At 41.5% G+C, this 25,321-nt stretch overlaps 1 long non-coding RNA gene and 1 pseudogene across 1 annotated transcript; one reads left to right on the forward strand and one right to left on the reverse strand.

Moving 5' to 3' along the window:
- The first annotated feature begins 1,118 nt into the window (after window positions 1-1,118).
- Window positions 1,119-24,038, forward strand: LOC102126256 (transmembrane protein 132B-like; annotated as a pseudogene).
- Window positions 6,113-11,038, reverse strand: LOC102118838 (uncharacterized). Its single transcript, XR_006690812.2, has 3 exons — window positions 10,801-11,038; window positions 9,681-9,850; window positions 6,113-7,165 (listed from the first exon to the last, which is right to left on the reverse strand). It is a non-coding gene; the product is annotated as an uncharacterized lncRNA (long non-coding RNA).
- Window positions 24,039-25,321: the final 1,283 nt, after the last annotated feature.

Raw genomic sequence — 25,321 nt, forward strand, 5'->3', positions numbered from 1 at the left:
AACCACCCCCATGTTTCAATTATCTCCCACCAGCTCCCTCCCACAACACATGGGAATTATGGGAGCTACAGGTCAAGATGAGATTTGGGTGGCGACACAGTCAAACCATATCAGAGGATAACTTGTCCCTCTCAGTTTTCATATCCCGCAAGGAAGATCAGCATCAAGTACTTGCAGCTGAGATGGAAATTCTTGAAGCTTCTCTCTGCTTTTTGTTCAGTCTGTCCCGTCCTTTACAGCAATGCTCCATGACATGGAAAAAGTTTCTGCTCAGATGTTTTTTATATACCCATCACAGGTCCAAATGCCATTTCCTTGCAGCAAGTTTATCTGTGCAGTTGACAGGCTTCTGTTAGACCATGGCAAAAGGATTCTATTTTTCCACTTTTACCAAAGCAGGCAGTTTTTGACACTTAGAAATTCCACTTCAGGTACTACAAGTAAGTACCAAATTGCTACCTATTCACTATAATTATTGCCAGTTCTAAAATGCTCCCACATCTTTAGAGTTTTAGCAGATCATTTAAAAAGAGTATCAGCAGCATTATGTCTTTGAAGCAGAATGGAATTATAATGCATCCTTTTGCCAAATACCTCAGGCTAGGAGTGTATTGCCTTATCTGCATTTTTTTCTATCTGTTCTGGTATAAATAATATTGTTGTGAGTGGTGGTCTAATTAGTTGCCCTTTAAAATAATTTGGATGTATTTCCTAATCTTCAAAATATTTTAAGAAGGGACAAAATAAAATTCAGTCATAGAATGTGAAATAAGTCAATGTGTACTTCCTAATTCCATGTACTTATTAATATGTATTGTTCTTCACATCAGTGGGATAGAGATCATCACTAATGACCGTCCGATGCATGTCAAGAACTGTTTAAGTTTACAGAGCACTAGAGGTTATTTTTCTAATTCTGTATATTGAAATAATTTTTGGCATCAACATTTATGTGAATAAATTTTTCAAGTATGAAATATATTTATCATAACACAAACTTTTGGTTCTTTTTGAATTTTTGTATGTTGATGTTTCAATGTCACCTTTAAGGTTCAATGAGATGGTTACTGTCTCATTATTACATGAAGTGGTTGGTCTGTCTTGAGTTCAGATGATGCTTTGTGGTTGTGGAGGGTGAAAGCCAAGGGCTTTTGATTAAGTTAAACATGATGATTAGTGACCTTGTTTGAAGACCAAGAGGAAGAGTGTCCTTGCCATGAGTAAAGGAAATGCTGAGGTCAAATTTGAACCAAGTAGCAATGAATACCAAAGACACGGCAATGATATCAAGGGCATAAATTGATACTGTAAAGACCACTTCAGTGATTCCATAGCGAGTGAAGGAAACCAGGAGAGAGCAGTTCAGGAATGATTTCGACAGGGTCACCTGTTGGTCATGTTGAAAGAGGAAAGTACCAACAAAAGCATAAGCCCCCAGTCTCCCATGGAAGAAAATAATAAATGACTCAAAAATGGTGGTCCAGACAGCTTCACAAGCTTCCCCACTCAAGAGAAGTCACTGGAGCCCAGTAATCCTAGTGACCTCAAGGGGGCTAACGGAGTTCGAGATAGGCCTGTATGCCCTGCTCTGCGTCTCCTTCTTGGCCATTCTGGTCTTCTTGATCAACTGCATGGCGTTTTCCTGGAAACACAGACACAAAAGGTTTGCTGTGAGTGAGCAGGGCAATGTCCCCCATTCTCACGACTGGGTCTGGCTTGGGAATGAAGTGAGACTTTTGGAGAACCCTGTTGGCATTACACTCCCATCGGAGGAGTGCACAACCATGATAGACAGGGGCCTGAAGTTCAAGGAGAGAAATTTCCTTCTGAACAGCAGTTCCCAGAAGACTTCTCATAGCCAACTATTTAGACTTTCTGACTACGTCTATGAGAAAGAAATTAAAAATGAACCTATGAATTCTTCAGGCCCAAAGAGGAAGAGAGTCAAGTTCACTTCCTACACCACCATCCTGCCAGAGGACAGCGGACCATACACAAATTCCATCCTGTTTGACAGCGATAACATCAAGTGGGTCTGCGAAGATATGGGGCTGGGGTATTTGCAGATTTAAAATGTTTTCATATGGGCCTGGTATGGTGGTTCATGCCTGTAATCCCAACACTTTGGGAGACCGAGGTGGGAGGATCCTTTGAGCCCAGGAGTTTGAGACCAGCCTGGGCAATATAGTAAGACTCCGTTTCTACAAAAAACTAAAACAATTTTTTAATTTTTTGAATCACCAAGTCAGGTGTGGTGGCCTAAACCTGTATTCCAAGCTACTCAGGAGGTTAAGACGGGAGAATTGCTTGAGCCTGGGAAGCAGAAATTGCAGTGAGTTATGATCACACCAGTGCACTCCAGCCTGGGTGACAGAGGGAGACCCTGTCTCAAAACCAAACAAACAAACGAACAAAACTTTCTTATGTTTGAATTCTACTACACGCTTTCTGTTTTTCAGAGAGTTGGAGCTGTGAGTTTGGTCACCAATAGAGGGTAATCTAGCACAGAATAATTTGTCAGGGGATTATTAATTAGATCTCTGGTGTCAGAGGCCTGCAAATCAAATGCAAATATGTAATAAGCCAGGGTGTGCTTTTAACACAGCCCACATAGGCATTGCTGAAGTATTAGGAATGGTTTTATATATGACCTGGTACTGGCTCAGTGCTAATTCATAGAAATAAATTCAGCCAAAGGCCTTGATACCCATCTCATGACAAACAGCTGTTTGCAATGAGAAAGAATTTGACAGATGTTTAATTCTTTGATACCGGTAAAGTACAGTGGACAGTTATTGCCCTTGGTGTGAGACTAGGCTTGTGTGAAATTGATGCCCTTATACTGAAAGAATACACTGAGACTATAAAGACCACCTCCGTGATCCCACAGAGCATTAAGGAAACTAGGAGAGAGTGGTTCAGGAATGATTCCAACATGGCGCACCTGTTGGCCAAGAGGAACATACCACAAATAGCACAACCCCCAGTCTCCCGTGGAAGGAAATAAGAATGTAGCTGCCTTATTTGTAACAAACACTGCTCATTGTTTTCACAGACATTTATAACAACATCTGCTTGTTGTGGGTTTTACTGTTGTTTGCTTTTTTTGTTTTTTGTTCTTGTGGTTTTTTTCTGTTGTTTTTGACTTCTAGAGGTCTTTTTAAAACATGTAAAAATATTTTTTATTTGTAAAAATATTATGTTTTATTTGAGACATGCTTTGTTTACACAGAAGTTTAATTCATTGAGATTAGCCATGGCTTTTTTAATTTTATTTTTTACTTATTTTTTAAATTTTAAAATTTTATTGTTTTATTTTTGTTTAACTTTTGTCTTAGGTTTTGGGATACTTGTGAAGGTTTTTTACATAGGTAAACATACGTCATGGGGTTTGATGTACATATTATTTCATCACCCAGGTATTAAGCCCAGTACCCAACAGTTATTTTTTCTTTTATTTTTTCTTCAGACAGAGTCTCACTGTGTTGCACAGGTTGGACTGTAGTGGCACATCTCAGTTCCTTGCAACCTCCGCCTCCCGAGTTCAAGCTTCTCCTGCCTCAGGCTCCTGAATAACTTGGATTACAGGTGTGTGCCACCACACCCAGCTAATTTTTTTGTATTTTTAGTAGAAATGAGGTTTCACCATGTTGGCCAGGCTGGTCTTGAACTTCTGAACTCGGGTGATCCACCTACGTTAGCCTCCCAATGTGTGGGATTACAGGCCTCAGCCAGCGTGCTGGCCCCAATATTTACCTTTTCTACTCCTCTCCTTCCTCCTATTATCGTCCCTGAAGTAGACCCCAGTGTCTGTTATTTCCTTCTTTGTGTTCATAAATTCTTATGATTTAGCTCCCACTTATAAGTGAGCACATGTGATATTTAGTTTTCTGTTCCTGCCTTAGTTTGCTAAGAATGATAGTCTCTAGCTCCAAGAGATTAGCCATTTTATTTTAATTAATGGAATCCATATTGAATTTCAGGTTTTCTCTACTTTTCCATACTGTACTGCCTATTAATAGAAACTAATCAACTTATCCTCACTTTGTTTCCTTCCTTTTCTCATTGACATCTTATGTTGGCAATGCATGAGAGATCTTACTTACCAATATTAACAACCAGTGAGAAAGGGTCAATTTTCAACATGAATTTTGCAAAGGTGGGGGAATATCTGTGAATCACATGCAATTCTTGTATTTTGTTATCTGGTGGCTGAACATTCATTGGAAAAGTATGAAAACAAAAAATCTCAAAGAAAACACCTGTTTTCATATGAGTATTTTCTGAAAAACATATTTTGCCACCCAGGCTCAAATATAAAACCAGCATTAATAAGTACAAAAAGAAAACCCCTAGGAAACAGCTGCAGATTAAAACTGTCATTTAAAAAAATAAAAAGAAAAATAAGAAATGAACAAAATTCTGTTTCAACTTAGCAGTGAGAAAATCCATCTTTTCAGTGACTAGAAAAGCATTCACATCCATAATCCTAGCAAAGTTGAAACTTTCATGGGATGTGTACTGAGATTGAAAATCAACAAGTATGCTCAATCAAGTCATGAAAATGAGTGGATCAGGAAAAATATGAATGAGCTCTGAAGCTCAAGCTCAAGAGGCAGTTGTCAAGAACACAGGGACTGGAAAAATAATTGTCAAAGAAAAAAGAAATTACTCAAATCTCAAATAGCTTTTAAAATAGAAATTATTGTTGAAATAATAGTATTATATTGTTGATATTAAGCAAATACAATACTAAGCAAATCAAGATTTTTAGAATAAGAAAATGAGACAGTATTTTAATTTATTAAGACGAGATGGCTAAAAGAGCAGATATTGGGCTAGTAAGACCTCAGTGTGGGCTCTATCAAGCCATTGGCATATTTAATAAATAGACCTGGAAGGACATAGAGGAATTACCTTGGACATTTTCATGACCACAAAGGGCTGATGATTGAGCTATTCAAAACAGAAATGTTCAGGTCATCTATTGTATTGTTATTTTTAAAATATAACTTTTATTTCAAGTTCAGAGGTACATGTGCAGGTTTGTTACTAGGTAACCTTGTGTCATGGGAGTTCGTTGTGCAGATTATTTTGTCAGTCAGGTATTAAACCTACTGTAACCCATTAGTTATTTTTCCTAATCCTCTCCCTCCTCCCACCCTCCAGCCTCCAACAGGACCCAGTGTGATTGTTCCCTTCTATGGGTCCATGTGTTCTCAGCATTTAGCTCCCACTTACAAATGAGACAGCGGAAGTTGCTTATCAGCTTATTGAGCTTTTGGGTCTCGACTGTAGGGTTTTGGAGATATAGGATCATGTCATCTGCAAACAAGGATTGTTTGACTTGCTCTCTTCTTATTTGGATGCCCTTTCTTTCTTTCTCTTGCCTGATTGCTCTGGCCCGGACTTCCAATACTATGTTGAATAGGAGTCATCCATCCTCAATGATGCTGAGAAATCCCTGCCTCACTTTTACCCAGTGGTTCATGTGACCTTGTTTTTCCAAACACAGCCCCAGGCAGAGACTTGGGAAGATCCCCTGGATTGTCAGAAGTTAAGAAGGGAGACAGCCTGTGCAGGATAGATCTCTGAGCAACAAAATGAGATTTGCTTCCCACCTTTGTGCCCCAAATCACTAGAATTTATTACCTTGTCAAGAGGTCTTTGTATAATATATACATTATATTTTACACATTCTGTCTTTATTTTCAGTAGAGCAAGGAAAACTAGAGGACTCTTAGGTACATGTGTTCAGCCAGATGTCTATGTATATGAACGCCACAACCTAAACCCACATTCCCCTCAGAACTCATCAAATTGATGACCAAGAAGTTCTCCTAGCATCTCTTGCTAATAGGAATAAAGAGTGTGAGCAACGTACAAATCACAGGTTTAATGGGCTTGACTGTTAAACACAGGCATTCAGCTGATTCTTTGTTAAAATGGGGGTGAAGAATTGAGTCTGCTGATGCTTGAAAATTCTTGAAATTTGTCTAGAGAATGAAGCATTTGCTGAGAAAAAAAAAAAAAAAAAAAGTTTGCAAAGCGATTGCTAACGCCTAGTAGAAAGTTCCTCAGCTAGCCAAAGAAAACCACTGCTTTCTTCTTTATCTTTTCTTTTTTTATTGTTGCTATTATTGTTTTTAATTGGGTTATTTGTTTCTGCCACTGCTGCTTTTCAAAGGATTTGGTGGAGAAGTAGCTGAAAACCCACCTCAATACCAAGCCACACAGGTAAGTTCACCGGCATGTTCACCGAAACATAATTAGAAAACTAGGCTTGTGCATTTTGAAAGGCATTTTCCATTTTCTTCGCATCTGTATCCTCAACAGAAAAGGGTTTTTGTTTTCTTTTTTACTTTGTGTGACCTGAATTGCATCAGGGAATGAGTCTCCTTCACCACTCGGTATCTCCGTTCACAGATCCTGGGTGTGACTTCGTTTTGTGGGAGTATTTTCATGGACAAGAGACAGGACATGTCCTTACTCATGAGCACTGGGATTAAAACAACCTGGAAAGCAGGGTATTTCCCATGGTGTGGAGCTTCGCGTGCTGAAGCCAACTCAGGGTACTGCATGCAAAGGTGGTTTCTCAATGAAGTGGTTAAGGCACTTCTGCCCTGAAAAATGGCTTCAGGAAGAAAACAGGGGTCACCTCTATTTGTCTGCTCCTACTAAGCTCAAAGTAAAAACACAAATAGAAGAGTTGAATGCCCACTGACAAATTAAACTGTTAAACAAACCCATAACTTTACATTTCAATGTACTATACAGCAAGTGAAGGAACATTTTGGTGGGAAGCGATAAGGCCTTCAACTAATCTTACATTTGGCATGGATATTCATCAGACTAACAGAAAGTCATCGAAGTGTCATCCGCTCTCTTTCCCTGATCACTGGGCAGCACAGGTTATGGCCACTCTTATTTTCTAGCTGACTGCTTTTCAACAAACACGCCTGCGATATGTAAACTGAAGCGGGGGTTGGGAAAGAACATAGATGATAACTTCTGGAAATTCAGTTCCCTGGACATCTGTGGAGGTCTGTGCAGCATGCTGATACTCACATTTCCACCCCACGGTTTTGGGAAGTAAGAGAGGAATCCGTGCATCCAGGCTTTCAGAGATCATTATGCTGGGCTTCTGCTCCTAGATTTCCAGCTGCTGAAAACAAGAAAAAGTAAATATCTGTGTAATTTGACATTTAGATTTATAAACATGCATTAACTTTTTTCCACACATGCTCTTTTTGCAGAAATTGAAAGTAATGTAAACAATTTTAAAAGGTATTTAATCGGCCGGGTGCAGTGGCTCACACCTGTAATCCCAGCACTTTGCGAGGCTGAGGAGGGCCGATTGCCTGAGGTTGGGAGTTCGAGACCAGCCTGGCCAGCATGGTGAAATCCTATCTCTACTAAAAATGCAAAAATTATCTGGGCGTGGTGGCACACCCCTGTAATCCCAGCTACTCGGGAAGCTGAGGCAGGAGAATCGCTTGAACCTGGGAGGGGGAGGTTACAGTGAGCTGAGATTGTGCCAATGTACTACAGTTCTAAAAGACCAAGACTCCGTCTCAAAAAAAAAAAGTTTAATCTGAAAAGGCATAAAGAAGTTGAATCTCTAAAAAATTAACTTTCCTTTTTCCTACAAACCTGAGTAAAAGTTTTTTTCCAGATGTCCCCATTTGATGATAAGAGAAACAGGACAAATATTTCTTACTTTCTAATCAGCAGAGCAAACTACCTAAAAACTTAGCATTTTAGTGGCTGAGGCCTTGGCTCCCATTTTGCTCTTTTGCATTAATAGCTTGATTATGTATATGTGTAAGGGCAAGAGTTTTGTATGGGGCCAAGAGTGAAAGATGCTACTGGCCCAGACATGCAGAGTTCTGGAGACATGAGAAAGACTCAAGACAACTGAGGAGTTGCTTGGATCCCTGAAGATTGCTGCAGATGTTTCAGGATTAGGGGGCGAGTTATTTACTAAACTTTTTACAAGCCATCCTGTTGGCTACCACGCACTTCACGAAACTGTCAGCTTTGCCATTTTGGCAAATGCCATCCTTTGTCATTGGTATGGAAAGGGAAGTCTTAGTTGGATGTCTTAATGATCAATGGCTCCCCCTTTTCCAAACATCACAATCATCATATAATAATAGACATACAACTTAAAAATTGTCTTTGTGAAACTCATCTGTGAAACTGCATGCTTTTATGAATCTAAAAAGCTGGCAGAAAATGATCCTGAAAGGCTGGGCATGGTGGCTCACTCCTGTAATCCCAGCACTTTGGGAGGCCGAGGTGGGCAGACCACGAGGTCAGGAGTTCGAGACCAGCCTGGCCAATATGATGAAACCCCGTCTCTTCTAAAAATACAAAAATCAGCCTGGTGTGGTGGCAGGCCCCTGTAATCCCAGGTACTCGGGAGGCTGAGGCAGAAGAATCACTTGAACCTGGGAGGCGGAGGTTGCAGTGAGCTGAGATCGCACCACTGCACTCCTGCCTGGGTGACAGAATGAAACTCTGTCTCAAATATATATATATTAATTAAATATATATATTATTTATTATTATAAATAATTATAAAAATAAATTATTTTATTAATAATTATTTCTTAATATAAATAATCATATATATTTAAATATATATATATACACACACACACACACACACACACACAAAGTTATGGCTGGGGGTGGTGGCTCATGTCTGTAATCTCAGCACTTTGGGAGGCCAAAGTGGGCACATCACTTGAGGTCAGGAGTTCGAGACCAGCCTGGCTAGCATGGTGAAATACGATCTCTACTAAAAAAAAAAAAATACAAAAATTAGCAGGTGTGGTGGCACACACCTGTAGTCCCTGCTACTTGAGAGGCTGAGGCACGAAGATCTCTCGAACCCAGGAAGCAGAGGTTGCAGTGAGCTAGGATCACACCACTGTACTCCAGCCTGGGTGACAGAGTGAGACCCTGTCTCCTAAAAACAAACAATCTAAATTTACATAATTATTTATGTAAACATAATTTAGGTAATTTAGGGGAAACTTGTTCCCCCTAGAATATAGAAAACCTGAGCCACAGATCCCAGCATTTTCTCTCCAGATCTCACTATGCATGTATGCCGTGTAGTAAATGCAGTTCCAATAAAAGAAGAAAAAGTGGAATTTGAAAATGAAAAATGGCATTCATGAAAAAAAGTATACCTTTATTTTGACTTTTGTTTGCAAAATGCAAATACTACATATCAGATTTTTAAAATTCACATCGTTAATATGCATCAATGATCTCTTTATGAATTTGTAAAATTTAGATAAGTTATGGTGCCATGTTTGCTGTGTTTATCTTTTAGAATTTTTTAATGGAGGAAAATTTGGAGAAGGACATGACCTGAGCCTATGTTTCATGGGGTGCCCTTACTTGACACAATCAGGACACTATCACTTTCCAGATGGAAAATAACGATCCAAATGCTTTAATGTCCATTAGGGAAATTATCCTCCCAGTCCAAGAAAGCAATCATGTTATCAATTCATAATACTGGGCGGTCTTCATGTTCTACGAGATGTCTTCAAAACGTCATTGCTACAGTAGGTCATTTTTTTACACGATTTTTAAAAATTTTATTTCAAAATGTGGGCTTATTTCCTTAGGTCCTACAAAGGATGAAACTATAGAAAAACCTTTTTACATATCTGCATTGTCTGTAGGAATAAACCACTTTGCAAATAGTGAGATGGATGCTATGTCTTAATTTGTTGTCCATGTGATGACGACTTTTTACTCCTTTAGATGGTTTAATTCACTCTTTATATGATGCAATTCTCTTTGCTGCTTTCTTTGCACAAAGATACTGTGAAAATATAGGGAAAGAGGTAATTCACAGCTTTCACTTTTCATTGTTACACTTGGAACTGAAGTGACCCATTACTTGATTTTGAGAGACACTATAGACCCAAGTGTTAAAATTAAAAGAATAAAGCTTCTAAGAGAAAACGGAAGATAAAACTCTTTGCTATCTTGGGTTTAGGAAAGATTTCTTAATCAGATCTCAAAGTTGCTAACAATAAATTAATAAAATAATTGAGCTTATAAACATTTTTAAAAATTCTTTTCCTGATCCTGGAGAGAATTGACTTAAGAGTCTGACACCTTTTACAGTGTGATAAGAAACATTTACAATTTATCCTCTCTGAGCCTGATAAGAATCTTGGTCTCCACAACCCTTTATCTGAGCCTAGACCTTCTCTTCTATGGATATCTGGTCTTTAGACAACCTCTTTCAACCAACTGCCAATCAGACAATCTTTGAATCCGCCTACGACCTGGAAGCTTCCACTCTGAGTTGTCCCGCCTTTCTGGACCACTGATGTCTTCTGTCTCCCCGGAATGTATAAAGCCAAGCCGTGGCCTGACCACCATGGGCACTTGTTCTCAGGACCTCCTGAGGCCGTGTCACGGCATGTCCTTAACCTTGGCAAAATAAACTTCTAAATTGATTGAGTCTTGTCTCAGATACTTTTTGGTTTACAACGTGAAATATATTATGCCTCCACTGCACTCATTATCATGGGAAAACACCTCAAAAAAAAATAAATAAATAAATAAAAACCAACAAGAGACAGTAAAGACCTTTGTACCGTCCATTATTTTTCTGCCCTAGTATTTGTGGCCGGATCAAAAACAAACCAGACAAGGACTCTGAGGGAGGGAGATTTCTCTGACACCTGTAGGTAGGATCAGGCTTCCAGGGCTGCAGAGGGAAGAGTTTCAATAAGAGGAGGAAAAAGCAGTGATAATGACCTTCATGAGTCCTCTACTGCCGACTGTCTGGGCTGCAGTCCCCTGGCACATTTCCTTGCAGAGAAAGGAGAGCAGGAGTGGGCTTCCTGATTTCCTGATTTCCTGATTTCTCTGAGGCCAGCAGGTGCCTGGAGTGGCCTTTGCACCCCCTGCTGGTCGTTCTGGCTGCACACAGTCTCATGCCTTGTGAGTGTGAAACCAGGTGCTGTCTCGTTCCCCAGGTTGAATGCAAGAGAATGCTTGGGTAGAACTTTGTTACCCAATGAAGCCTCCTGGCTCTCTAGTCCCTGGTAGCCTGTCCTGGTTGCCGGGTGCTTGTTTGCATTCCAAGCTCCACATTCCCCAGGGTCCAGTGTGGTCTTGTGTCTAAGCTGGTGTCTGGCCACCAGAGGCAGGCATGCAGGGCCTTGGCTACTGTACTAGGTCTGCTGATGGCCACAAGCCTTTACTCCCAGCTGTGCGTTAGCAGTGGGGGTGTCTGAAGGCTCAGGGGATACACAAGTCCTCCTGGTTCCTGGGGAGGTGATGGTAAGTAATCCTTCTTAATAGTCTTTAAAAAATACATAATTTGCTGGGTGCGGTGGCTCATGCCTGTGATCCCAGCACTTTGGGAGGCTGAGGTGGGCAGATCACGAGGTCAGGAGATCGAGACCATCCTGTATAACAAGGTGAAACCCAGTCTCTACTAAAAACACCAAAAATTAGCTGGGCGTGGTGGCAGGCACCTGTAGTCCCAGTTACTCGGGAGGCTGAGGCAGGAGAATGGCATGAACCCGGGAGGCGGAGCTTGCAGTGAGCCGAGATTGTGCCACTGCACTCCAGCCTGGGCAACAGAGCGAGACTCTGTCTCAAAACAAACAAACAAACAAACAAACATAGTTTAACACGGACAAAGCAAGTAATCAAAAGACTATCTGGCAAAGTGAAAAATGTTGTAAAATTCTTAACACATTTGACTAGATTATAAACCCAGGAAATTCTCGAGCTTCCTTCAAGATAGGCCAGCTCTTTGAGTGAGTTAGAAACACTGGGCTTGTCATCAGTTAGTACTAATATGAACAGGTCTATCTCTTTGTATAATGATAAAAGGGGCCTTGTTGAAAATAAGCCACAGGTGAGCCCCCTCTGTCCGTGGTGAAGTGTGTATATGGGTCACTTTCAAAGTTAGATATGGTTTCTGTAAGATGAAGCCCGGCCATTCTAAGTCACTTGAGTGAAAACAGCTTACCAGCCTGGCAGAAAAATAATTCACAACCTAAGAAAGCACTTTCTGGTCTTTAAAAACACTGAAAATTTCTTTTACAAGAAATTGAAGGCTGGAAAGAAAGGGAGAAGGACTTGAATAGACAGAAGGAAATTATTGGAACTCTCATGGATACAAAACACAAACCCTAAATGATAGATTTAGTTTAAGTGTCTGATGGAAACGTTTCTGACTATCACGTATCTACCAGCCAATAGAAAATAATGTAGAAGGTGGAAATCTGAAATTAAATATAAAGAGTGAATTATAAAATGAAGACCACATTGTCCATTAGGCAAAGTTCCTTTTGAGAAACCTTTTCATGCTTTTAAACACTTTCTCCTAGAGGAAAAAACTAGAAGACAGATAGTAAACCAAAAAAAAAAAAAAAAAAAGAAAAAGAAAAATCTAACAAATACATTTCTTAGAACTCAAATTGAAAATATCCTATGGAAGGAAGAATCTTTCCATTTAGAAAATGTTCACACAGGAAGTGAGAAAGCTTCTATAGAAACTTGAAATACCACCTGAACTTTATCAATGACAGATACATCAGGTATGGATTTAACATTGGCGAAGAAACAGTCTAAAGTAAAAGGAAGCATCAGCCAGTCCCCTTGTAAGCTGGGGACCTACGAAAAAAGAACAAAGGAATGGAATCAGAATTAGAAAGAAGCACTTTGATTTTATCAAAACCATTTTATCTCCCCTAAGGAAAAAGCTTGTGATAACTAATTAGCAGCTCTGGTCACTGCAGAAATCTCAACGCCTTGAGAAAAAAAAATGCACAGGAGAAACACAAGTTAGACGGAGCTGAATTAAAGGTGAGCTTTTGGCAGGGCGCTGTGGCTCACGCCTGTAATCCTAGCACTCTGAGAGGCCGAGGTGGGCGGATCACCCGAGGTCAGGAGTTCAAGACCAGCCTGGTCAATTTGGTGAAACCCCGTCTCTACTAAAAAAAAAAAAAAAATACAAAAATTAGCCGGGCATGGGGGCGGGTGCCTGTAATCCCAGCTACTTGGGAGGCTGAGATGGGACAATCTGTTGAACCTGAGAGGCGGAGGTTGCCGGTGCACTCCAGCCGGGGTGGCTGAGTGAGAGAGACTCCATCTAAAAAAAAAAAAGAAAAAAAAAAAGCGAGCTTTTATGAAGTGGTCCTCATATCCCTGCAATCCCCAGTACAGCTCTGGGAGAGCCTTCAGAGGACACGGTGATCCACCGATAACCAGATCCGGGAGAACGAAAGAGAACTAGCAACAGATGATCACCAAGTTGGAAAACTGTTTTTTCCCCCCATCTCCTATGCCAACAGTATCACCTTTTATAAAAATCTTTTGTGCTTTCTCTCTGTAGCAAGAGGAAAGCAGGGAAAAAGATATTTAAGAGTAGGTCTTAGTGTACACATTCTGCATAACCTAAGGATTTGGGAGCCCTTCACTCTCACGCCTGAATTCATCCAGTTTTAACAAATCAAAACAAGGAGGCAGTTCAGGGCCAATCTAACTGCTGTTATTTGTGAAGTAAAGGGCATACCTAACTTCCAAACCCTCCATGCTGTGCTTCAGAACTCTTAGAAAAAACCCAGTAATTGTACAGGCCATCCCTTCCAGCGATGGCTGGGGCCTCACTCCTCCTTCAGACTGGGGTTTCTGGGTGCTGGCGTAATCCGCGACCCACACTGTGCCTGTACAAGCAGGGCTAACTAACAAAGGGCGGTGTGAACAGCTTTACGATGAATGTCATAGCAGGATTATTTTATGTACCAATAACTAAATCCCAACCATTCTGGCTTAAAAACACACAGACAAAGTTTCCAATAAGAAATGGAAATAAGGCCAGGTGCGGTGGCTCACGCCTGTAATTCCAGCATTTTGGGAGGCTGAGGCCGGCGGATCACCTGAGGTTGGGAGTTTGAAACCGGCCTGACCAACATGGTGAAATCCCGTCTCTACTAAAAATATAAAATTAGCCGGGTATGGTGGTGGATGCTTGTAATCCCAGCTACTCAGGAGGCTGAGGCAGGAGAATCGCTTGAACCTGGGAGGCAGAGGTTGTGGTGAGCCAAGACGCAGCCACTGCACTCGAGTCTGGGCAACAAGAGCGAAACTCCTTCTCAAAAACAAACAAACAAACAAACAAACAAAAAAATGGAAATAAAATTTACCTGGAAAATTTCTTTAGATTAGTTGACTGTTGCTATATTTTTGAGCCAGGCCCTCAATGTCCTAAACAGTCTCCTAAGGAATTTTCCTTCTTTTCCCAAATATTCAATCCCTCTGTCTCTCTCGCTCTCCTGTATTGGCCGTATTCTCTTTCCATTTGGTAACGAATGTGCAGTGCCATGCTTTTATTCTACCAGTTTAGCAAATCATACTCACACCCCACACATACACAGGTGAAGTGGAGCTTCCTACTCCTAACCACAGTGGTCACTTCAGAAAAAGGCACGTAATTGAATGCCTGCAATAAGAACCCTCCACAAAAATTCCCTCCACAGGAACCATTAGGGACCACATTCTTCTCTTGGAGGACTCTTCGTTACATGTGTTCAGTCACATATGCATTTCTGAGGCCATCATTATAGGAAGGGACAGGACACATTCTGATGATCAAGCCAATTCTAAAGGATTTCCACATGAAAGGAGAGTGGTCAAATGACAGCTCCTCAAAGGACAACATGGAATGCAGTTACTAGAAAAAAGGAGAAGCAAGGATGGACAGGCAGAATAACCAGGCGGGTGAGGGGGTGGGTAAACAGACTAGACAGAGGTGACTGTGTGGTGCCTCAAAAACTGTCCCGAGAACGGGGCAGAATGGAAACTGTATCACATGGAGCCACAGTGCTGGCCCAATGCCACTGCAAAAATCTGGATTTTCACCTCAGCAAACTACACAGATGGAAAGTCTCCTTCTGACCAAGATGAAGTAATCAAGACTAGATTCATGATCTCACCTGGAAAAAAACCAAAATTATATAAAATAATGGTCTTCAAGACATTAGGCATCAGACAATGTAGGACAGTGATTCCCTAAGAGATGGGAAATGATCAGGGTGGACCCTATGGCTGCCCCCGTCCATTGCCTAGAGAGACTTTTGCGTACGTTGCACAGAGCGAGGACCCAGCTGAAGCCTGGTGAACTTCCTCAGCTGCTGCCGTGGAGTAGGGATTCTGGGGGGACAATGGCAGCTGACATTTGCAAGCAGAGTTAACAAAGATGAGGAAAGTTGCACCTAGAAGAAACTCTTGGGCTATACAGAAAGCTCAGGTGAAGTCCTCAGCCGGATTCTGATCCACACATGCACGTGAGGTTAGCCAAGGAGGAACCACCTCAATGGGAGGGAGGGAAAAGCACTCAGAGCTCATAAAAGTACTCAGAGCTCACAATCCCCACCAGCCAGAATGGGAAGGTCACTGAAGCATTTGTAAGTCCTCCAAAGCACAAGGCTTTCTTGTGAATGGCGCGAGATGAAATTTCTTCCACCCAATACTGAAGGTAAGCCCACCCCAGTCTCCAGTCCTCCTGACCCAGGCCCATAATAGGGTCCCTCTCACCAGTCTGATGGACCCAGATGTTTCCCGTGCTGGTTGTTATTTTGGGCTTGAGTTTAAACTCTGCTCACACACCCTGATACTATATATAAAGACATAAAAGCAAACAAACAAAAACAGCAGGAGAATTTGGGGCCTGTCTCTTGCATCTGGTGAGGTAGCCACAACTAGTTTTGTGCCCCAGCACACTCCAGGAAGCCTCAAAATCATGACGGTAACATCAACTTATTTGGTGAGTGTCCCCACGCACAATGCATCAGATGGTCTGCTAAGTGTTTTACGAGCATGATGCTCCATAACTCTCCCTACACGGGCCAGCTAAATGCAAAAAGCTGCATAACCCTTTCTTATTGAGACAGTGGGGAAGTAAGGATTTGAAATCATCTCTGTATCTGGCTATACTGTCTCTATGTGACAAAAGATGGAAACACAAAAGCTCAATGAACTATAGACAGCAGCCAAAATGTGTATGAATAACCCAAGGTTGCTCAGGGGACAGATTTGTATATCTAGAATCCAAAGGATAACAATTAAATAAAGAAAATGCAGGCCATTTACAAGGGAATTGTCACATTGCCTCCACCCTTTCGCAGACCAATTTCCCCCATATAGCTGTTTTGTGGTCAAATTAAAAATGGAACTATGGGCAGCGCGGTGGCTCACGCCTGTAATCCCAGCACTTTGGAAGACCAAGGTGGGTGGATCACTTGATCCAAGACCGGCCTGACCAACATGGAGAAATCCTGTCTCTACTAAAAACACAAAATTAGCCGGGCGTGGTGGTGCACGCCTGTAATCCCAGCTACTCCAGAGGCTGAGGCTGGAGAATTGCTTGAACCTGGGAGGTGGAGGTTGTGGTGAGCTGAGATCAGGCCATTACACTCCAGCCTGGCAACAAGAGCAAAACTCCATCTCAAAAAAAAAAAAAAGGAACTATGTTATTTCTTTATGTTTCGTTAAGGAAACTGAGGCCCAGGAAGTTGGAATGGCCCCACTGAAGGCACACAGTAAATCATTGCCAGCCCTGGATGCTAAGAACTCCTCTCCCAGCGGTTTTATTGATGAAACAGTCTTGTTAGCACTCTTGGCAGTACTAATGACTGGGCTTTTCCTCTCCTGTTATTATTCCAACCTAATTACTATGAGAAGCATCTGTTGTTGAACATGGCACCGTAGGCATAACCGTGATTAATTGGTTTTTATTAATTCCATTCAAAAAATTATGAAGTTTGGTTTTCCTTTAGAAAAATGAAAGCTGCATGCATCTGTTACTCTTATGTTAACAATAAGGAAATAAAATGGCTAATCAACATAAGCACAATAACTTTGAAAACTGAGATCTCTGTGGAAAGAGGTGAGGTAAGTTCCAGGGACAAGTTCCGCTTACAGGAGCGAGACACGCAGCTTTTGGCAAAGCACAGCAGGCAAAGGAGGCAGCTATAACATTAGACAAGCAATGAAACAGCGTTTGAGCAAATTCTTAATAGATAAATTGAGCTACCACGTCAGTTGGAATTGGAATGCCTGAGAATGCCCCACACAAGGGGCATCTGTACCAATACAAGAGAGTAATGTAGTCGCTGCCACTGAATAGGAACCTGTTTGCACCCAAGACCCTACACCCCTGCAGAAGAGAATCTCCCTGCCACTAAGGACAGAGTCAGTGAGGCTGAGAAATCCCTGCCTCCTTTTTACCCAGTGGTTCATGTGACCTTGTTTTTCCAAACACAGCCCCAGGCAGAGACTCGGGAAGAGCCTGTGGATTAGTCAGAAATTAAGGAGGGAGACAGGCTGAGCGGGATGGATCACTGAGCAATAAAATAAGATTTGCTTCCCACCTTTGTGCCCCAAATCCCAAGAATTTATTACCTTTTCAAGAGGTCTCTATATAATATACACATGATATTTTATACGCTGTCATTATTTTCAGTAGAGCAAGCAGGGAAAAATGAACCTTTCGGGACCAGGTTCCCTGTCTGTGGTTTACATGTCCTCTAAGCATGCAAAAGTAGCATGGCCCCGGACCCCCAGCCCAGGGTCCAGCCAGCTGCCACCAATCCCTGGCCTTTCCCTGCCTCAAGACACTTGGGACTCGCCAGCCGTTTTATATTCCATTTACTGTCTAACCTTTTCCCTAAATGAGTTCCTTGGCTGGAGGATTTTTCTCAACCTGGACATCTGTAACTCCGATATTTTCTAGCTCAGATTCTTCCAGCGATTCAGGCTTTTGCTGAGCGTGACTATTCAGTAGGGCCTCTGGGATCAATTGCATCATTGGTGCTAATTCCTTAAGCCTTCCTTGTGTGTATACCATGTTCCAGTGTTCCCCTGAGTTGCGATGATAACAGAGATGTCAGATTGACTTTACAGTTAGCGCTGCATCTTAGAGAACCTAAAAGAAGCTGGGCACAAATGTCTAGGCTGTCTTTGGAGAGTTCTATTGATATAAACATAATTTAGGACCTCTGGGATCAGTGAGCTTCAAATTCCTGCCAACAAAACAGCAGAATGAATTTATTCATCCCTTGGATTTCTGTTCAGTCATGTCACCTGGGTTGCAATAGAATGAGGTGCAAGGGGCAGAGTGCCTGTGCTAAGGTAGGTTTAAAGGGCCTTGAATGTTCCACTGTCTGTCACAAACCTCTGCCATTCCTGTGCAACAACACGCCTGGGCTGATCGGTTCTAAGACAAAAGTGACAGCCATACAGAGCACAACCCCTTGAAGACAAGGTACCCCAGCCAGGTCCGGCATAGATCAGCCAGTCCCCAGGTAATCCACAAGTGTCTGAGCCACAAATGATGACTGCTTGGGCTCTGAGGTGCTGTGGTTGGTTGCAGAACCATCACGGCCACAGTTAACAAATGCACATGGATTTAAACTGGTCCCTATTTGTCTTCTACACAGCACCTCTCAATGCCTGAAACACCCTTGTTATTTATGTATTTATGTACTTCAAGGTTAGAGGTTCTTCCTATTTTATTCTCCACTGTATCTCTGAGAAGTAAAGCAATGTTTGTAACATAGGAGTTTCTAAATAGACATCTGTGAATACATGAATGAATCTAATTCTCACATTAGCCCCCTGAGGTATTATAGAAACTTCCCTCATTCCTATTTTAGAGATATAGAAACAGAGGCACGGAGCTATGACAAAATTGTTCATTATCACATAGCCCGTGAGGGACTTGGGACTTCAGCCAACGGATATGTTTACATCAGTAGAACTCTCCAAAGTCAGCCTAGACATTTGTGCCCAGCTTCTTTTAGGTTCTCTAAGATGCAGCTCTAACTGTAAAGTCAATCTGACATCTCTGTTATCATTGCAACTCAGAGGAACATTGTTTGTGGTTTCCCAGCAACCACTTTCTAGCTGATCCCCTCCCCACCCACATACACACAGCTCTCCCTTCTCATGGAAGCTGCAATTTGTTCAGTCTGTGTTAAAGGTTTTCACCGATGAATCCAGTGGGAAAGGTAAGAGAATTCACAGGAAGAAATAAATATTGTATGGGAGCCTTTTCGGAAAGCAAGAGAGAGAGTGAGAGGATGGCTCTCCCAGGCTGCCTGATAGTTGAGTTTATATAATAGGTATCTACGCACGTGCTCTCTTAGTGTTTATTGTACACTTGCTCTGTGACAGCCATCACTGTACCTGCAGAGGTTACAGAATACATAGGATGATGTGTCTTCTGTCCTTGAGGAGCTTATATACATATAAATAAATAAATAAATATAAATGAATATATATATTATATATATGTTATATATTTTATATATATATATATATATATATATATTTTTTTTTTTGAGATGGAGTCTCGCTGTGTCGCCAGGCTGGAGTGCAGTGGTGCGATATGAGGTCACTGCAGCCTCTGCCTCTTGGGTTCAAGCGATTTTCCTGCCTCAGCTTCCTGAGCAGCTGGGATTACAGGCACGCACCGCCATGCCCAGCTAATTTGTGGATTTGTAGTAGAGACGGGGTTTCACCATGTTGACCAGGATGGTCTCGATCTCCTGACCTCGTGATCGACCCACCTCGGCCTCCCAAAGTGCTAGAATTACAGGCGTGAGCCACCGTGCCTGGCCGAGAAGCTTATATTTTTGTAGAGGGAAAAAATTTTTTTCTTAAGTCACAGGTAAATGAATATGGCAGGGCAGACAGAAAAACAGGGTATTGAGAAAGGTATCCAGGGAATGTACATTTGAAGTCAGTGGTCAGGAACAGGGTTTACTGTTTCAACGTAATGGTCCACAGACCCTTTTGGATAAGCTGCCACTGGAGGAAAGACTTGAGAGAGACGGGGAGTAAGTAAGTCACGTGGCTATACAGAGAAAAATACTGCTTGGCAAAAGCAGTCAGAATTACCCTTGGGCATCCCTTAAGATACTTGAAAGTACAGGACAAGGGAATCTCTCCGCATGTCCAGGGCAGCCAATTTCCCTCCAGTGTTGAGGCTGAATGGCTGATCTTCAGCTGATCTCCAAAGGGAGAGGGTGCCTGGCACTCCAGGGCCAGGTAGTGTGAAAATACGAGGATCATGTCCAGGGTGATGTGACGCTCAGACTCAGAGACAGCACGGGACCCAGACAGAGGGGACAACAGGATCATTACGTGCGTTCTGGGTTCATTCTGGGGCATTCGATGTGCTGTTCAGTGTGGACAGCACATTTGAACCATTTAGATGGCCTTTCTTTATTATTTCCTTTGTCCTTTCTCTCTTTCTCTTTTTTTTCTTGTTTCTTCTCTCTTTCATGCATATAAATATCCTAATTTATGTAACCTCCAAGAAACCTATGCTACTTGTAACCAAAGAATGAAGGCATAGATTTATGTTTGCAAAAGTCGAAACTATAATCAATGGGTAGAAGCATTAGGGAAAAGACTTCATACCAAGAGCTACCCCAAAGAGAACTGGATTACCCTGGAAAATGAGCTCTGTCTCCGGCAGGACACAGGGGAGCTGAATGATCCTCGGTTATGGGATCAGCCAGGGAACTTGGCTGCAAATAACAGTAACAGTATTGATGTGACTTAAACAGAAATGAATTTATTGAAAATTAATGGGTAGTTCCCCAAATCCACTAACAGCCAAGAGGAAGCCAGCTGGAATTGCTGGAGGCTGGGCAGACCACGTAGCGGAGGAGCAATGTGGTTGTGAACTGGATGCTGGAGCTGCCACTGGTTCTGTCCTCGTGTCCCTGCTGCTGGATGCAAATGTCAGGGCAGGAATTCAGTGGGCCACGTCTAGCTCTCCTTCCCGTGCCTGAGCTGGCAGAAAGCAGGAAGAAGATTTGTGGTCTCATTTGACATCTTCAAACGGATCTAAAACTCAGCCCTTATCAGGAGTCACACAGTGGGGACCACCCAGCAAACGAAAGGCTGATTGGATGCGAGGCCGTCTTCCCCTCCAAAATGGGTCAAATGTCCCCCAAAGCAACAGTTATTCTGGATAGTGTGATTTACAGAACTAGATAATCTTAAAAAGTCCTTCTATGTCTAACATTTTATAAGTAACAAGTGTGTTAAAATAAGAACCCATGGGAGAAATATATATAAACTTTCCAATTTTCAGAGATAAATTCTACTGCTGTATGACACATTTATGACTTCTGAGCTTTTACTGTAATTGACTAGGTTCCTCTGGTTTCAGCCATTCTACCAGTCTAGTACCCACCAGATACTTACTTAAGTTAGCATCCTACAGCTATATGTAAAAGAGATCTTCTCAAGTCAGCAGAGCTTAAAAGGAGAATTTATTATGAGAAGCAAGATGTCCCATGGAATACAAAAGTTAAGTTGGAATGGGGTCTCCGTAACAGGGAAACAAAAAGCTCTGAGGCTTTATTTTTCTGAGATTTATTTTTCTCTGCCCCCCTGCATTTCCCCCTCTTTCTGTAGATCTAGTTTCTCTTCATGGCAGGCAAAAAATGATGTCTTTCATTTCCACGTTGGAATGTTATGGTCTGGCCGGGTCACGCCTTTCTTTTGGGAGCTGCTTTATTTTGTGTTGATTACATATTGATGATATCAACCATAGCATATGTTTTCATGAAATATTGATGATATCAGCCATAGCATATGTTTTCCCAATCTTGTGAACAAAAACACGGCCCATATGAGGAGGTATTTGGCTGACGTTGAGGCGCCTTGTCTAGGACGTGGTATCTCCCAGGACATGCCATTTAGGTTTCAAGACACAATTAAACTTGACATCCGATTACAGTCACTGTTGGTTACAAACACAATTTTACAATAATTAACTGCCAAATTGCACCACCAAATTCAGTTAGGTAACATAAATTTCACCTTGTTATATACAATGATGAATTATGAAGGGCAGTGGGAATCTTTAAAATCAATTTTCATACTTCCAATAGTAGGTTATTCTTTCCTGAAAGAAACACACACACACACACACACACACACAGAGCATCCTCTAATCAATGAAATACATTGCTTGAGAAGGAAGAGTGAGTTTATAATTTTATCACATACACATCACCCCACAATAATTCATTTATATACATTACATTTTTATCGCAATGCATGAGGTTTGTAATTTTGATGGAAGAATTTTAACGAATTGAGAACTTTGGAAAAGCTCTAGCGGCCCAGTTTTCAGGATTTTCATTAGTTAGTTTGCTTGTTTGTTTCAGAGTGAGAGTTTTGACCAGGAGCAGACACTGAGGAGAGCAAAGATCACCTGGTACTCATCAAGCAGGACTTCTAGAGGCAAAGCTCCTTACCTGTGGAATTCAGAAGTAATTAGACTTCCCTATTATCCAAAGCAGGCATCTGGTACCAGCCTTCTTTCCCCAAAATGTATAAGTAACTAGAATTTCTACACGCTCCACAATGCATATGCGTCAGACCTCATTTTGCAACCCTTGATGACATCAAGGCACCAGAATGTCTACAAATGTAATCAGCTATCATGACCTACATGGCTAATATGGTCCAAACTTACCCTTAAGCTCCTGCTTTAAGGTCCATACACACCCCTAAGGAACATCCACTGTGGTGGGCTCAGTTTTCTCTTGCTGAGGCTCCCGCTGAGCTCCTCTGCAGTGTTCTTTCTTTCTAATAAAACTTTCCTTTTCATTCAGTCTATCATTGATGGGCATTTAGATTGATTCCATGTCTTTGCTATTGTGAATAGTACTGCAATGAACATATGCACGCATGTATGTTTATAATTGAATTATTTATATTCCTTTGAGTATACACCCAGTAATGGGATTGCTGAGTCAAATGGTATTTCTGTCTTTAGGTCTTTGAGGAATACTATGTAGTCATAAAAAAGAAAGATAGCATGTACTTTGCAGGGACATGGATGGAGCTGGAGGCCATTATCCTTAGCAAACTAACGAACCTGTGTAACAAACCTGCACTCGTACTCCAGAACTTAAAATAAAAGTTTAAAAAAACCCTTTCCTTTTCAAACCTATACTGTTGTTGGTAAATTCTTCTTACTACCCGTGAGTAAATCACTTTTTGTTGCCAGAGATCTGACACCTTGCTCAGCAGGCACCTACCCTTTTTATTCCCCATATACCTGTCTAAGCAGGAATTGATGACTTAATAAATTTGAAGGAAGATTTTAGCAGAATGAGAATTTGATCAGAGCCTAGTGACTCTAACTAACAGACCTATCAGTAGATAGTCAAGGTTCTCCAGAGAAACAGAAGCAGTAGGACATGGGGCAGGGAAAAAGAGAGAGAGAAAGAAAGAGAAAGTGAGAGAAAGGTTCCAAGGAATTGGCTCACGTGCTAGGGACTAGCTAAGCAAATCTGAAATCTGTAGGGCAGGCTGCCAGAAAGGGCAGGCAAGAAACTCTAAGGGCCGGGAGCTGTGGTCCTGTGGTTCTTCCAGGCTGTGGCCCACAGGTGGAATTTCTTCTTCTCAGGGAAACCTCTTTCTAGTCTGGCAGTGAATAATGGCTAAATGGATTTTGTGGCTAAGGCTGCACAGGGGTATAGAAAAAGTTCAGCAGATATTATTAAAAGGCATTTAATCTCTAGGCAACTCAGCTAGATGAAATGCAATGAAAGAGTCGCTGCTTTTATCAGGAGAGATACATGAGGCATCTTTACCTAATAAACACCGTTTGTTATATTGAAGCTTTAGGGCTGAAGCTGATGAGTTGAAACTCTTTAAGAACAAAAATCTCTTTTGAAAATAATGCTGCACATTTAGCCATTTTTTTTTCTCCTTTGGGATCTGAAGAAAATTTCCTACTTACTCTGCCCACCCCGCCAACCTTTCTTTGGCTTTTGTGATGTTTTATTCTGTAAAATCCACCCACAGAATGAGGACCACCTGTAAAGGTCATCAAAGGTTGTTTATTCAGATCTTACCAATAAGGGACTTAGCACGCTTTTCGTTTTGGCAGAGACTCCCAGGGGTTTTAAAAGAGTTTTATGGAAGCAAAGGAGTCTTAAATTTTAAGACACTCCCGGATTGGTGAGTATCCTTCGGGGATGAAGTTTTCTCCCAGAGTGTGCTGAAGCAGGGGAGGTTTTTGATGGCTTTGGGATACACTGGCTTACCTTTGATTGATGTGGCTTCTGTTGGTATATACAGGGGGTCTTTAAAGGCTGGGTGGAATCATCTGTGTTTTTCTATTGCAACTGGTAGAATACTGGTCCTTGGTTTCGAGGTCCAGATCTTGCATAAACAATTCCACAGATTGTATCCTAATATCAGCTAGTGTTGAAGACAGGGGAGTTGTGCTGCCAAAAATTAATAAAAAGATGTATATTCTACAGTATTTGAAATGAACCCTCTTTGTTTTGATGTATCGGATCTGTTAGTTACCCTTAAAAATAAACATCTATTTGTCTCTTATATAACTATCTGCTATTTGCCTATTATCTATCTATACATTAACCCTACAGGAATAATTTAGGGATTTGGAGAAAATAACATATTACAGCACTGGACTCTGTTACATGATGAGAGAGCAGATATCACTGTAAAGGAAGAATCTTTATTACCACGGATATTTTATTATCTGTGCTAAATAATCTCTGCAGAAAATGATATCAAACAGTTTTGAATCAATACCAAGTGAACAAACTACCGAATTTACAAAATAATGAAGTCAATATATAGATATATTCATGTTACTTATACCTTCCTGACACTTCAATAAGTGACTTATATAAAGGTTTCTAAATAAATGGCATGGTGTAGAAACCACTATGGTGATGTCAGCAGCAAAAACAACATTGTAATAGCTAATATTGATAAGCATCAATTTGGTGGCAAGTAGTCCTACAAAAATGTTCCAGTGTAATTCTCACACTTAATACAGATAACACAATAAAAAGTAAACATATTTATTAGGCCATATGTCAGCGGTTCTCACTGAAGGTCCATTTCTACCCTAAAAGGATATTTGGCATTGTCTGAAGACAATTTTTGTTGGCACAATGGGAGAGACGCTACTGGCCTCTAGTGGGTAGAGCCCAGGGATGCTGTTAACACGCTACAATGCACAGCACAGCTCTCCCCGACAAAGAATTAGCTGGCCCTAAATGTCAGTAGTGCTGTGGCTAAGGACTCCGGCCTTGCATTCTCCCCTTTGATCTTCTCATCCATCCCATGGGGTAGGGGATATGATTGTAGGAGAGGCATCAAGTCCACCAAACTCTTTCTCTCTTCTTGAACCTCCACCTAGTCAACATCTCCTACTGATAAAACTGATTTCTGGTCAGTGGGA

Source organism: Macaca fascicularis, chromosome 11 (assembly GCF_037993035.2).
Source record: "Macaca fascicularis isolate 582-1 chromosome 11, T2T-MFA8v1.1".
Classification (NCBI taxonomy): domain Eukaryota; kingdom Metazoa; phylum Chordata; class Mammalia; order Primates; family Cercopithecidae; genus Macaca; species Macaca fascicularis.